Source organism: Cygnus atratus, chromosome 10, assembly GCF_013377495.2.
Source record: "Cygnus atratus isolate AKBS03 ecotype Queensland, Australia chromosome 10, CAtr_DNAZoo_HiC_assembly, whole genome shotgun sequence".
Taxonomy (NCBI): domain Eukaryota; kingdom Metazoa; phylum Chordata; class Aves; order Anseriformes; family Anatidae; genus Cygnus; species Cygnus atratus.
This window is the reverse complement of record NC_066371.1, coordinates 5,977,808-5,993,199: the sequence shown is the minus strand read 5'-3', so window position 1 is coordinate 5,993,199 and position 15,392 is coordinate 5,977,808. Positions and strand designations below refer to the sequence as shown.

General features: G+C 39.0%; 1 protein-coding gene across 1 annotated transcript in view; it reads left to right on the top strand.

The window, feature by feature from the left end:
* TAFA1 (TAFA chemokine like family member 1) overlaps nt 1-15,392 on the top strand; it is a 317,847-nt gene that overhangs the window by 43,243 nt on the left and 259,212 nt on the right. The window contains exon 6 of the mRNA XM_050712786.1: nt 13,555-13,609. The gene's annotated coding sequence lies outside the window, so the exon portion shown is untranslated. The remainder of the gene's footprint in view (nt 1-13,554; nt 13,610-15,392) is intronic.

The following is a 15,392-nucleotide window of genomic DNA, read 5'->3' as shown; positions in this document are numbered from 1 at the left end:
GGTTGTTGGGGGTGGTGGTAAGGTCACTGTAACAGTGTGGGGGCTGGCACAACTGACTTTGCTGATGCTGATGTCACACAAAGCTCCCTCTCAACTCACAATATGAAATGGAGCTCTGACCAGGAGAGAACCCAGAGAACAAAAGACAGGAAAGTGTGTGTGAGGAAGACAGGAGGCTGCATCACCTGAGAAGGAACAGGATGTTTGCAGTGTGGGATATACGCCAGGGGAAGGAATCCCCACTCTGAGCTGCAATGTTGGAGAGTTGTAGATAAACACTTGGAGAACATACTTCATTTGACGTTAATAATGCAGTGCCTAAAGTATGTTGGATGTGCTTTAAATATTACATGTGAATCCCAAGCCTCTCTTGTAATAATTTTAGGAAATATCCATAATCTTGTCATTTTAACAGCAGAACAAGTTTTCTGGCCTTTTTCTTGGTGTATTAGGAACTGAGATGTGCATACCTTATCCACATAAAAATTGCATTTACTGTTATTGCTGCCTCTGCAGCTATACAAGCAACAGCCTACCTGATTTCAGACACTTAAAGTAAATTAAGAGAGGATGAAGACCCAAGCACTATAAAACTGCTTTGGAGTCATCACAAGACATTAGCATAGAACAGTTGGCAGGTCAGACCCAGGTCTGGCATCAACAATCTCAGCTCCAGCCCTTACAAGAAGTGCCTGTAAACATCAAGGCTACCTTCATACATCAAAGTTTGTGCTGACTGGAAAATAATTTGGGGCTTTGGAAAGCAGTACCAACAGTGCAACAAGATCACCAAATCATCATTGCAAGGTTCTTGCCAACATGATTTCCACTGGCTTACTTTACAATCCAAAAGAAGCATTACTGTGCATACAGATGAGGATGACACAGTTTTGTAAAATGTATAGAATGAGGAACAAATCTGATTCATTTTTCTACTTCAAAATTTGCCCTAAATTAAAGAGTAAGTCATAAGGGAATGTATGAACAGGAAAAACAACCAGGGGAATTTATTTTTCTTTTTTTCTGGGGAGAAGTATGTATACTTCCAGTTAGCATCACGGGGACTTTAGAGGTATGCTTGCAAAAATACAATTTGTTCTTTAGATATTAAAAGATACTCAGCTTGCTGCTGTCAGCAGTACAAGATGGGCAAGTGACACAATGCCTGCCTGAGCTAAATGGGTAGATTAAATATATATGGATTTCTTTTTTGTTTGGTTTATCCCACAACTTTTGTACTGCTGGATAGTAAAGGTCACAGTGAAGGCTGAAGCTTTCCTTTGATATGAGACATTATTAAAGCCGTGCTTAATTAAATTAATCTGCAATATATTAGAAGAGCACAGTGTTACTCTTACACCAGGCCCTACCCCTCTAAACTTGGGGCTGACAGAGATTCAATCTGATGCAGAGCCATAATGATTATCTTCCTATTTTCTGACTGTTCAGTTGTACTCGTATTTTTCCTGTTTGATATGATCAACACACTGTTTATACGCTCAGCTACCCATACTGATAAATACATTTACTCACCGCTGGAGCTGCAGAGCAGCAGTTCCAACAGAAGCTGCAATCATCCTAGTTCAGTAGTGGAGGGAAGAGAAGCAAAATTGAACTGGGAATTAGGAGAGCAAATGCTCGTGTTGGTTCTGTACAGTGTGTGACTACAGGCAGGTCACATCACCACCGTGTCCTGCCTCCTTTTTTGTTGGCTTTGACATGCTTTGAAGCAGGGAATGCCTCCTTCCCTGTGAGTCTGCGAACCCCCTGGTGTGTTTTCCTGCTGATGTTAGCCCTTGATCTTGAAAGAGGTGCCTGAGGGCACCATGCTGATATTTCTGCTGTGCCAAATGTCCAAGTGGCAAATGGGAAGGCTGAACAGGTCAGGCCGGAGGCTCAAACCATAATGGACCCGTTCAGCGCCCAGGAGTTAAAATCTCACTGATGCCAGGTAAAAGTTGAGCCCTTTGCTACCTGATGGTGAGTAGGGAGCTGTGTGACACGTCCCTTCTGCTCCACCTTGTACACTGGTAGGGTGTGTTAATGGGGGGTTACAGACCTCTTTACTCCTTTCTGCTTTATTTGCTCAGAGAATAAACAAATATGCCACACACACACACGCACACTGAACGCAGAGAAAATAGTGCAGAAAGCTATTCAGCATAGAAGTCATAAATACACAAAAAAGAGTGTCACTTCCATGGTCTGTGTTATATGAGGTTCCTGACTTACTAAAACGTACCCAAAGAGAAGTTAAAAATGGCTTCCCATGGCCAAGACTGCTAAAATACAACATTTTGCTGTGGAAGAGAGGACCTCTGCCAGGGCTTCTGTGTTTACAATGTCACCAAAGGCAGGGAGTGCACATGAAAACTGGGGGAATTGTAGTGCAGAGGAGAAGAAGAAAGCTGGAAAGAAGAAAGAAAGGCATACAAAACTCGAGCTTTTAATCACATCCCTATGTTGCTAAAATATTTATGAGATCTCATTCAATTAATTAGAATAAACTATGTAACACTGCAGGAAACAAATTGAAAATTTAATAAAGTAAGTTCACTTCCAATTTCTTTTGAAGAAAGAAGCTAATTATATTTAGTTCTGTAATTATAACTTTAATTAAAATATAATGCAAAATATTCCATAAAGTGAAAACAGTTCTGTGTTAGAAGATGGAGCCTTTAAGACAACTTGCTCCTCAGACAGAAATTCATAACAATTTCAAACGGACATTTTAATACACCAGTTTCTAAAATCCTTTCAGACTAATTTTAATAAAAATCCATCTTAGAACTGCTCATTACTGTTAGCTTTTATTTAAAAAGTAATGTCTTACCTTCCTGCTTTTACATAGAAAAGTTTTTTATTCTACATTAGTGATGCATTTTACTTACTGTATTTAAACCAGAGACACACTCCTTATTTATATTTGCCTATTGCAACCTACAGAACCCAATTTTTATTTAGAGAATAATTTCAAAACACATTGTAAATTATATCCACATAGCAGCTACCTTTACCTGAACAACAAGGGAAGAGAGTGCCTCAGGCAGAGGCATCCATGCAGGCGCAGGGAAATTTGGGTCTAGCAATATAAAATGAGAACACTGACAAAATGACCTTTTGTTGATGTTTTTGATGATGATTTAATAGCAACAGAGTCTTCTAGGCTTGTGTAAAATGAATTTGTCTTTAGGACTTAAAAAATAATTTTACAAATGATTTCTAACACACAGTTCACTGGGGAGTCGGGGATGATGTGCTGTTTGTATATTGTTGGAGTTTATCTGAACCGTATTTGAAGTCCAGCTGCATTTCTCCCACTTTGTTGGATTCTGATTCAGACAAGCTCCTAAGTATTTCCATTTAAGATAGAAACCATAATTAGATGCTTAAATACATTTTTAAATAAGTGTAGCATGGAGTCCTGTTCTCAGTGAAGCCGTTAGAGTCCTGGACCTTTAACATTTCTGTGGTTTCCAGTAGCAAAATAGTTATGCCAGTGCACGACCTTTGAGTCTTGTCTCTCATGTGGCTTTAGCTACCTGCCCTAATTGGCAGCTAACAACGCTCATCTTCCCGGGCCCTGACCTGTTTCCTGCCATTTATTCTTCAACTCTCAGCCTGCACACATCCTCTCCCAGCTGGCTCATGACCCCCACCTCCAGCTGAGCAGCATCAGTTCAGGACCACCTAGCCCCATGCGTACAAGGGACTTCCAAGGTCCCTTCAGAGCACCCTGACAGTAACATTTCTCTCTTTTTCCTGGCCCACGCAGCTGGCAAATGCCACGTGCTAGGTCCTGACCCTCTCCCATTTTGCTTCAGCATGTTAACCATCCACCACCATTGGCTTTTTACCTGCCAGAACTCAGGCAGCAAGCTTTGCTCGATAACCATGGGAGTGCTGGCAGGTCTTCTCTGTCCTTCCCTAGTTTTCTGCTCTGGGATAGTCTGCTTTTTTTTGGCTAAGCGTGGGTAGTATGCTCTCCTGTCCTCCTCTGTTAAATAGCTGTATTCCTAGTAATACACAAATGAAACAAAGAGATCACATGGAAGAAAAAAAATTGTGAAAAAAAGTAAAAAAGATGATTGCTCTTACCAATGTTATCGTACAGCAGTGGTCACTAATGACATCTGTTACAAATGTGCTTTTTGCTTCTATTCAATACCAATCCTAGGGAAATACCTTTGCCTACATTTTCTAAAAAAAAAGAGGGCATCAGACCTTAGGTCTTTCTGACATCCACCTGTGCCTGTCATTGCCATAAAGTTGCTTAACTATAGATTTTCAGTGCTAACAAAAACTCCTTCTGTTCTCTCCAAGCAGATCAGATGTAACATGAGTGAGTCAGTTGTAGCGGTGTTAATTGAACAAAACAGGAACCCAAAATAGAACTATTTGAAGGAAATGCTGGATTGACATATGCTGTTTTCGTACATTTGTTGAACATTATTGAGTATTTCTAGTGCAGTAATCAGAGAGTAGGAAAATATCTGGGAGTGTTTATTTGATAGAGTTTACATTACACAGCCTGCAATACAGCCAGAGCAGCGTTTTGTGATCTTTCTGATCATCATTCACTTTCTTCCCCTCTTTGCCAAGGAACTCATAATGATCAAATATGACCACTGAGTGACCAGAAGCTGATGTCTGTCTAATGAATAAGAAGCACTGTAGCAGTGAGAGTCCTCTCAGGGTGGATCAGAGGCTGTGGCAATAGCTCTGTGCTCTGCAGAAGCTGCAGAGTAACTTCTTTACAGCTGTAGCTTGCTCTGCCTGATGAGCTGATCGAGGTGGTGGCCTTTCATTCCCCACACCATAAAGCCTTTCATCCCTCAGGTCCTGTTTCTTGGGATTTCTTCATCTCAAGGAGAGCAGCTGAAGAAATTTGCTCAAATCTACCTTGCTTAATCCCTGTTTGGCACAACTGAGATATCCAGTGACATTTCCACCTCCCTGCAGAACTGGAATGCTAAAGATCTGGATGGCTGGACTCATATAGGTGAAAATCAATACTGAAGTCAATGAAACTAAATCAGGACATAATTCATGGAAATCAGTCTTAACTCTACTAAAGTTACTGGAATTGCTGCCATTTCAATTATAAAGTAATCCTGCTAAAGCCATGGTGTAAAACATGGTTTTACTTGGTGTAAAAATAATGTTAGAATACGCTTACTTACTACTGTTTATACAGACACAGTATTAATCATATGTTGCTTTGTGCCTTTGCTCCACAAGTAAACTTGCTGGGCTGGACAGTCCAAGACTTGGGTGAAAATAAATTGTTAAGAATTTTTTTTTTTTTTAAGTGGCTTAAGAGAAATAGGTACACAGCTACAATTAACTGAATTTGCAGAAAGATGTAGTTTATATTCTTATCTCTGTTGGTACTGTAACATACTGTAGAAACCATCTGTGGTTTCTGAGCATTCTCTTCTGCTGACTGCTATGGATGTGACTTAAAAGGCAGGGACACTTCCAAGGTGCTTGCAGCCCAAGTATCATCTCTAATCTAAACATAATATATTGCCAAGTTTGCCATGAATCTTCTGTACAACCATTTTCTCTTCTGTGTATCGCTTTCTGCTCTGATCTTTTGCCTGTTGGGTTTACATAAGTTCAGCATTCTGCTGCAGGAATTAACCCTTATGGCACATCTATAAAGTACCTAGAATAAATGGGTGTTGATCTCAGTGGGGAACTTTAGACAGTGGCATCATGCAAATTAGAATTTAATCTGTAACACTTCTGACCCTGTTGTTATCAATGCTTCTATGCACCGAAAGAAAAACTAATAATGAAGAGAAACAGTTGTTGTACAAGAGATGTGAATACTTAAATTGCTGTCTGCTCTCTTTCATATTTTTAAGACTTAAAAGTTCATGGATTTTTTTTTCGCTGCCTATGTTAAATGAAAGCATCTTTACTTGATATTCATCATTCTACAATGGCCATTTCATCACCTAGACAACATGAATAAAAGTTATTATTCTTAGTCATTAGTCACTCAGTCAGGAAAAAGAGAAAAATTGAACGTTTTTAGAACATTTTACTTTTCTGTCATTTTAGAGTAAATGACACTCCTAAATGATGGCCAGTCAAACCTACAGAATCTATTAGTAACTTGATAATAAGTGTGAAGGGATGCTGGGACCCAAAGGAGTCTTAAAGTGGCATTTATCAGGCATGTCACATCATTGCTACTGGTAATAAAAGCATTTTTGTTTTATGCTGCAGAGTCTATAGAGAATAATATTTTTTTGTGCTATACCTAAAAGTGATATTGCTACATTCATCACACTGTTTGATATGAAATAGCCTAAAAACACTGGAAATTGGCTGTCATTATTTGTTTCTTCCTTTTATTTTTTTTCCCCTCCTAATCAAGCAGCCTGCTACAGTGGTGGGAAGAGTCCTCCTTGCCTTGAAATTAAGATACAAAGACAGAAAACAATTTCTCCATCATAAGTCTAACCTTTTTTCTTTCTTTTTTTTTTTTTTTTCTAGCACTGCCTTAATGGGTTAGTGTCTTTTCAAGAAGAATATTTATGATTAACATATTTTGTTTTCTGAAAGTAAGGTTCAGAGTGTTTGGTTTACTCTCCTAGTCTTCCTGGCAAAACCTTCATTGACTGTAGTGAAAATTCTGTGTGTTTGGGAACTGCAAGATGATAACTTTGTATGTTAGCATCTGAATGTTAAAAATCAGAAAGAAAGTGCAAGGAAAAACAAAACCAAATGAAAAACCGAGGCTTTCTTCTTTTCATCTGACTTCCTTGGTAGGAGAAAGTTCCATCAGTTGCTTTCAGTTGATGGGTCAACCAGTCACGGCCTTGTGCTCTGTATCCCCTGTACAGCTGCTGCAAATTTGCATGGCAAAGCTTGTGCAATTTCCTATGGAACTGTAAAACTAGGATAGGCAAATGCATCACAGGAGCTCACTTAATAGCAGAGAGGAAACAGAGCACATTCATCATATTGAATTCTTTCCCACTGATATTCATTATTTGCGTGTAAAAATGCCATCTGATTTTCTCCCTCATAAACCTGGTGTGATGCTTTCCTTTTTTCCTGTTGTTATTTTGGTTTGGATTTAAATCTGTCGCTTTTGTAAACTTATGCTTTGTAAGCTCCACTGCATTCTGAACATAGAAATGAATGGGATTTTGAAGGACTGGAGAAGTTAAAATACTCTTTGTTAAGCATGCTGGTGCAACGCAACGGATTTTATAATTAATTGAGCCTGTTCTGAGTGGTGGGGTTGCTCTTTGAAGGTAAATTCTGCCCTGACCATTTTTTCCAGACTACATAATTTGTCATATTGACTGACTGGTGAGATCTGACATGCCTTATTAACAGTCTTCAGCAAAGCAACCCTCTCCTTGTCTGAAACATAGAGTCAGGCTAGACAGTTGGAACAGCTAGAGCAACCTTAACACTTCTGAGGGGCATGGTGGTGCCAATATTGTAAATAGCCCTCTGCTCTTCCCGCACATTAATCTTATTCCCTCTTTATACTGTGCAGACATATCAGCTGACTCCATGGGACATTTAGTCTTGTAAAAGTATGATGCTATGACAATTTAATTCAGGTTTTTGGAAGTTCATGCAGCCAGTCAATAAGAAAGGTATACCATATAAAAATGCAGAAAAATACTACAAATGTGGAAATGCAATACTGTTAGCATGGATGACCGTATTTAAATTGAGTGAACAGGTTATGCCTTTCTCTTCCTGACTTTTTATATAATTATTGCTAGTTCTCTGCACAGCAGTTAAGGACTTGCAGATGAAGCAAGCTGCTGCTTTGAGGTCAAATATATCACTCATAGAGTATGGTGATAAGAAGTGACCCTTACCAAATAAACTAATTTGTAAATAATGTTTACTGAACTCAAGAAGTCACTGTGTTAACCTGTTCAGCCTTCCAGAAGATATGACGTGCCTCAAACCACAGACTGAAATACCCAACAGTTGCAACCATGTGCAGATCACTCTGAGAAATGAATGACAGGAATCATTTTCTTTTGAATGCCTTTATAACTAAACACTCATATCACCCTGCACAGACTTTATTATTTCTACATTCTCTTTCCCTGACAGTAGTTCTTTTTGAAGCTGTTTCTGGCAGAGATCCATTTGTGTGGCCTTAGGAGGACTCCTGTGGGTTATGGGTGCTGTTTTCTGCCAGTGACTTTTTTCCCCAATCTTCCCTACCCCTTGTTCTGGTAGCATTTGCTGATTTATTTCCGAAAAGATAATGCATACGCTAGCAGACAGTTCTGCAATAATCATGTCTCAGCAGTTGTCTTTGGTCACCAGTAATGAGAAGAAAGGAACGAGCTAGAGAAAATGCTCTAATTAGTTCCTGTAGATCAGAACACTTCGCCGACAAAATAAGCCGTGTGTCTTCACAGAGCTAATGTCATTGCACTAAAATGTTGGTTTTTCTGAGGAAAGAAATTGCAGTATGTTTTAAGGGACAAACCAAAATAATTCCATTATGAAAAACAAACAAACTGCAATAGTCTGAGGAGAGGAAGTTCAAGGTTTGTATCTGAAAATCTCAAAATCAAATATGCTCGTATTAATCTATTTATATGTATTTATATTTATATTATATTCATGTATTTATAGGTCATATTTAGTTTATGTGTGGTACTCCATGGATATTTTCAGACTGAGTATCTCATACTGTTTGCAAAAATTTTTCAATTGTCTTTACAGTCATCAATTTCTTGCTTGCTGCTTTCAAACATCGCTCCCCCTCTTACTGCATTTGAACTGAGCAAAATGACCCACTTCTGCTTTTGTTAGTATTTGCATGGAAAACTAGAGATGTTTGTAGAGAATCCATGAATTTATTCTACAAGAAAATGCTGCTACTATTGCCAGCAAAGACAGTTTTTCTAGGTTAGCACAGTGAAATTTCACCAGGAGCAAGCCACAGATGTGTTGCAGTGAGACAGCTTGCCATTTGTTAGTGGAAACACTTTGCAGCTTCTAAAATATCACTTCTCTCAGGAGCAGCTGCCTCCGTCTCCACTGTATATTTGTTCTGTTGGGTAAGGTAGGTGTCTGGACTGCTCACATTCATTGCATACACACATCCCCCATACATATGCACTCACAACTTGTCTACCTATTCCCCCTGCAAACAGAAGGAAAGCAGAACAGTGACATTGTTCCTACCCAGATAATTCTTGGCCCATGTTTGTCGTTTTGCTCCAGGGCAGCATTCCCTTCACCTCGCCATAAGAATGCGTTGTGAGTAAAGTTGTCTAGGCCAATATTCTGTCTCTGACAGTCATCGGAAACTGATGGCTGGGGAGGAGTAAAAGAAGGAGCACATATGTGATTCTTCAGCCATTTTCAGTATGGGTACTAAGTTTTTAGTATGCCTAGATGGATTTTGATTCCATGAATGGATTTTGATTCCATGAATGAATTTTGATTCCATGAACTTTCCAGACTTCCCTCAAACCACTCTAAACTTCTCGCATTCACAGTACCCTTTGACAAAAGGATTCACAGACCACGTGCCTTTTCTATGAAGTACCACTTAGCTTTGTTCTAAGCCTGGCTAGGAATTATCTTTTTCTTTCTTTCTGTCCGTCTCTCTGTCTTTCTGTCTGTCCTTCTGTCTTTCTGCTTTTCTTTCAAAACAGCTTTTAGCATTTCTGTGACACCTTTCCTTTCCTCCCCCCTCTTAAAATATCTTAATCTTTGTAGTGCTCCTCGTTTCTCAACTCCAACCTTCTCCAACTTTTCTATATGAAATCAGTAGGCAGTACCCTAGGAACATAAGATCCTCAGAAGAATATCTTGTTTAAAAGGTTTTACCCCTTTAGGACATTCTCCCTCCAATAGGACATAGGTATTTAAATAACAAATGTGCAGTCTATATGTTTGAGGGTTGACATTTCACTAGGGCATGACAAATAAGATCAACTTGCTCTGTTCCAGTTTTTTTTTCTGCCATTGAATGTATAAGAATTCACTTCTTATCTTCCATTCAAAGACTATCCTGAGGCATTTCAGAAAAATTTATTGGAATGACTCAGCAGTAATAAAATATTGCAGGCTCAGATGCAAAGTCAAATACAAAAACATTTCAGCTTTAGCTAAAATCTTGGAAAGAGCATCCTAGCTTAGGAGCTGGACTAGGCAATGGGTATTGTCTATCCAATTACTAAGGTCTACTGTTTTTCCAGCTGCTTCCAGTAGCACATATGACATTGCTTTGAGCACACACAATAGCTTGTGACGCTTACAAGCCCATCTGGCATATTTTGTTGTTTTATATCTTTGTAAATACTAATGCACTACTCTAGAGTCATTTATTTGGTGTTCCTAACATCCTACTTTCCTCTGAACCCCAAGGATTTTGGAAGCCTGTCACACACATGAATGTGAAGTCTGCAGGAGCAGCAGTAAGTAGTTAGCTGTCAAAAGGGCTAGAGGAGCAGTTAGCTAGCAGGAGTGCACAGGAAACTGCAAAGGAATCCACATAATGGGTAGAAAAGAGGAGAGAAACCAGAAGTCGGGAGTTGAATGCCTGAAAAGAAAAAGGATAAAAGTGCATATGAAAGCACTTAGCAACACGGAAATCGTATCTTCAAGGCCACTGGAGGAAAGATACAGAAGTGAACCTTCATTTTGTGCTTATCACTCAGTGAATTCTTTGGATTCCTAGTTGTTATGAAAAATGCAAACAAGAAGACAAACTTGCACACAAAATAAAACCATGTAACAATGGAGGAGAAGATGTGAAGCTCTCTGTAACACAGAGAAGCTTAAAACTGCTGTTATTTTTCATGATCACTTGAGTAGGACAGAAAAGCAGTCAGGAAGTGTCTAAAAGACAGCAACTGTATCTTGTTTCACAACTGTGCCTTGCAAAATATGCATTTACTCTTCAGTGAACCAATGGAAGGGTATCTGGATTCATAAATTGATCATTCTCATTAAACTTTACTGATACCCTAAACAGTTAAGCTGACACAGATGTAATAAAAAATACGGAGACCTGGAAGAAGGGCAGAGTAGGTATCTCTTAAGTTCTAGATTTATTGCTAGATGTTTATAAACTACAAGGAAATGCTTCATAAATAAAAAGGAATTAAGGCTATCACTTGTAATTCGTCAATTTATACTGATAACATCTCACTGTATTTATAACCCAGCCTTACAGAGAGCATTTTATTCATTTGGTAGAGAGTAGCAGCAGATGTACTGTCTTCCATTAAAGCTGTGAGTGTTAAAATGTCACTCATCTTTAAAAAGCAAACTACTGAATGTTTTTCCACATTCACCAGTTTTCTGCAGTCATGTATTATTTGTGAAACTTAAGTGATGGCATTTCTGGGACAATCTTGCATGCAAGAAATTCAGCATTTCCATCCTCTAGAAGAGGCACATCTAGTGGTGACATTACCAATGATACATAAAACAACAATGATGAAGTAGGGATTACATTTCCTAGTCTAACTCTGAGTTTTTGTGCTTTGAGAGGTACCTAGGTTTCTTCAGTTGTTTCTATAGCATCCCAGTATTTGTGTATATAGTCTGTGTGTATGTAGTTCCAAATCAAAGCTGATGAAGGTGGGAGGAATATGGAAAGATGAAAGAGTAATGTTTGCAACAGAAGAGCTGGAAAGAAAAGAATTTCACTTATCTGGACAGCTAGATTACAGTGGAAGGCAATATTTGATGGAAGACCCATGCAAATGTCAGGTGAGAAAGCAATACGTTCTGGCAGCTATTGGAGATCTAGACAGAAAGATGCCTCTGAAAAGTAAAGTGAAATTCTGCAGCAGCAACATCTTCAGTATTTTCTGTAGAGTGGAGATGTGGCAGGTAAGACAGAATAGAAATTGGGTGCTTTAGTACAGCATTTCTAAAATCCGTCTGGAAGTGGAGAGCAGGGAGGGGAATTGTTATACAGATTTCTTGCAGATCTACCAGCCAGATATTTGAGTCAAACATTGTACAGCAAAAAAGACTACCGTTTGTAGTGAATTCATTGTTTTTCCATACTACTCAAAGCTTGAATAAGCAAGTGGTCAACTGTAGCTCCCAGGGACAGTGAAGAAGTGAAAGAGAAGAATATGACAGGTTGGGGTGGTAGGACTGAATACAGAAAGAGAGGACATCATCTGAACTGAATTTGAATGCAGTGCAGGCAACTGAGATGCAAACATGTCACCTCCCAGTCTCTGCACGAAGGAACTTACATGGTCAAAATCATCCAGTAATGCAAAAAACACCCTTATTACTGCACAATGGTTTGAAGTGGTACGGTGTTATGACTTTCTAGCTTGGGAAGACTGATACAGGTATAGTAGCTCCATAACCACTGTTACCACCTCTTCAGTCATTCTTGTATGAAAAAATAAAGCAAGATCCACGATTATCTTCCTGGATAGCAGTTTCTATTGTAGTGGGAAAGCCACTGTAAATTAATCATGCTTCAAAGACCTCATCACATTGTTTAGTCCATTCTCCTAGGTAAGCAGTAGACTGTATAATACAGTTCCTGCAGCTTACAAAGGATCACAGAGCCTGCTTTCCTAATTGTAGGAAGAGGGCACTGTTTCTTTCAGTTCTAAGCATGCTTTTTTAAGAAAGGAAAGGGCAGTATGAGTGAAATATCAAAGATATTTCCTCTGCCTCCTCCTCTGGAGGAGGATTTTTATCACACATAGACATGCTTCGGATGGGATAAGAGAGAAATTCTCAGCCTTGCCCACACAGGCAAATATCAGAGCCATAGATTTAAGGGAGGAAGAATGTATCAAGCCTAGGTGCATTTCTTGGCATTTTAATTTTATTTCTACATAAATTTCTGGGTCCTTTGTAGGTAACTGTTTGCATGTACTCATCTGATTAACCCTTGGACAACTCTTACCTACAAGTGCAGCCAGAAGGAGGATAATTTAGAGAAGCACTTTACTTCAATACTCTGCAGCTTAGGGATCAATGGGTAATGTATAGCTATTAAGATCTAGGTCAGACTATACCATTAGATTATGTCAGGTTTTAGGAATTCAGAGATACAGTCTCAGAATATGCGAGTGTTTGAAAAACTGGCTGTAGTATAGTAAGTATAGTGCTGCCTTCCATCTCAGTTTCTATCACTAGTCATCCAGGGTATTTGGTAATATGAAAGTCTGTCTGATATTCAGTTTTTTTCACTTTGCCCTTGAACCTCTTCTCCTTTGAAAAACAGTGTTAAGCAGAGGTTACTGACTAGCTTCTCTGTCAGGTGAGCTACCATGTTATTTACACCAATTTATCCTGCCCCACTGTCCATCTAAATCATCCCTGACTTAAAGATCACTGTTAAATAGTATCTTTTTATAACACGAAATAGGAATGATTGTTATCTGGCCAAGTGGAACAGAAATAAGATCCCACAGTTTGTGATAATAGCTTCATTGTGTGTCCTGAGGGCTGCTGAGCAACTGCAGTGCTATTGATTTCAGGATATTGCATACAAGTTTTTAAGATGTGTTATTGAATAGGATTTCTCCTATTATTTGTTACAAGTTCAATGTGAAGTACCCCACAGAAAGTCACAGTGGAAGGACAGCTAAGAAGGGAGGTGAGTATGGCTTGAGTCACTGTAATGCTGATGATGCTCACCTTGCTCTTATGCAACCAGGTCTGTGTGAAACAGCCACAACAGTTTCCAGGTGGACCTCTCAATTTTTTTGTATGCCAAGTTCGTAGTCCTTTGACTCTTTTGTGAGATTTTTAATCCTGCAATTTAAAGGAAGTGAATTTCAGGCACGGACTTTTGTATTGCTTTCTAATAACTGTAAAATTGCCAGGTCCTTTGGAAATCACCCAAGGGTCATGAACTACAACAAACCTTTGGAAAATATTGTTGTAAGTTCCAGATGCTCTTAGGAGTGTTTCCAACGGGCTTCAGTGATGAAGCCTGGAAACTTTCCAACGCTGGTAAATGCATCTAATTCCCTTCAGGTCCAATAGCTACTGCAACCTCTCTTGGAGCCTTGAACCATTAGCACACTGGACTTTTGTTGGGTAACTCAGACTTCTCTTTAGCAGAAAATCAGAATGTAATCATGTTAGCAGTGAATTTTGCATTAAAGCAATCCAAAAAATACTAGCAATCACTTTAGGTTTGTAGAGCACATCTCTCAGAAATGAACCTGACTGAGTAACAAGAACTGTGTAAGTCAGATAACCCTTCCAGCTGCAGAGAGCTCTGTAAGTAATTGTTTTAAGCTGTTACTGGAAGATGAAAACACTGCTTTAGTTGTTGAACAGTAACAAGTGGGGCTTTTTCTTACACAGTACTTTTTTTCTGGTCATCACCTGATCATCTGTATATTTAATCTGATGCTTTAATGGTTTATTTCACTTTTTTCTCTTGGTTCTTTTTGGCCCAGAGGTGTTTTATTTCATTTACTCACATTCTCTAATACTTTCCTATTATGCATTTCGCATTATGATTATCAGTATCATTTTGAATGGTTCGTGGTTGGAAAGATACTACAATTATTATACCCGTTGTTTCAGCTTTGATGGGTTACAGATACGGATTGTTATTTTATATAATAGTAGGTTTTACATGTTAAATCCTTTCCTTTGACCTGTGGCATAGAGCATTCAAAACTAATAGCTGTAAAAATATTTGGCTGCAGGCCCATGACTGACTGCATTCTAGTTATAACAACAAGTTCACCTGCCTAGTCAAGGCAGGGCTTGGGACAGTAATATCAACTCTGACAGCTAAATCCAGCTAGGCTATCTATTGGAAAAAAACAAGAGCAAACATCTGGTCAGCTTCAGAGCTTAGCTAAACTGCAGATTGCAATCTGAGGTTGTTCTCACTGGATGGGGCAATCTAAGGAGTTGGTTTTTTTATGTGTACAAGACCAAAATGGTCTGTAGAGGCTTCAACAGTCATCTGGGGGATGAAAATTAGATTGCACCTGGACTTCTAGCTCTGTGCCTAATCCTGATGGACCTATTTTTTCATCCTCTTATCAGGGACATGAGAACATTTGATGAAGGACACCTACAATTTTTCCTCTTGGTCAGACAGAGCACAACCCATCCTACTCTGCAGGGCGTAGTCCCATGGTTTGCACTGGCAGATTGGGAGCTTGAACATCTGTGTAAATAAACCTCCAAATTTATAATCTATTAGAGCTCTTTTTCAGATCATGGGTTTTGATCAATTTTCTTTTGAAGTATTTTATCTTTCTGGATTACATGAGATTGTGGAGAGGTTTTCTTGCTTCAGTGCCTTTTCTGGCACAATCTTCAGGACACTAAGATGATCTGGCTCTAGTCTCATCTACTAAAGCTAGATGCTATTTTAATCCTTCAATATAAGAAGACTCTAAAAATCA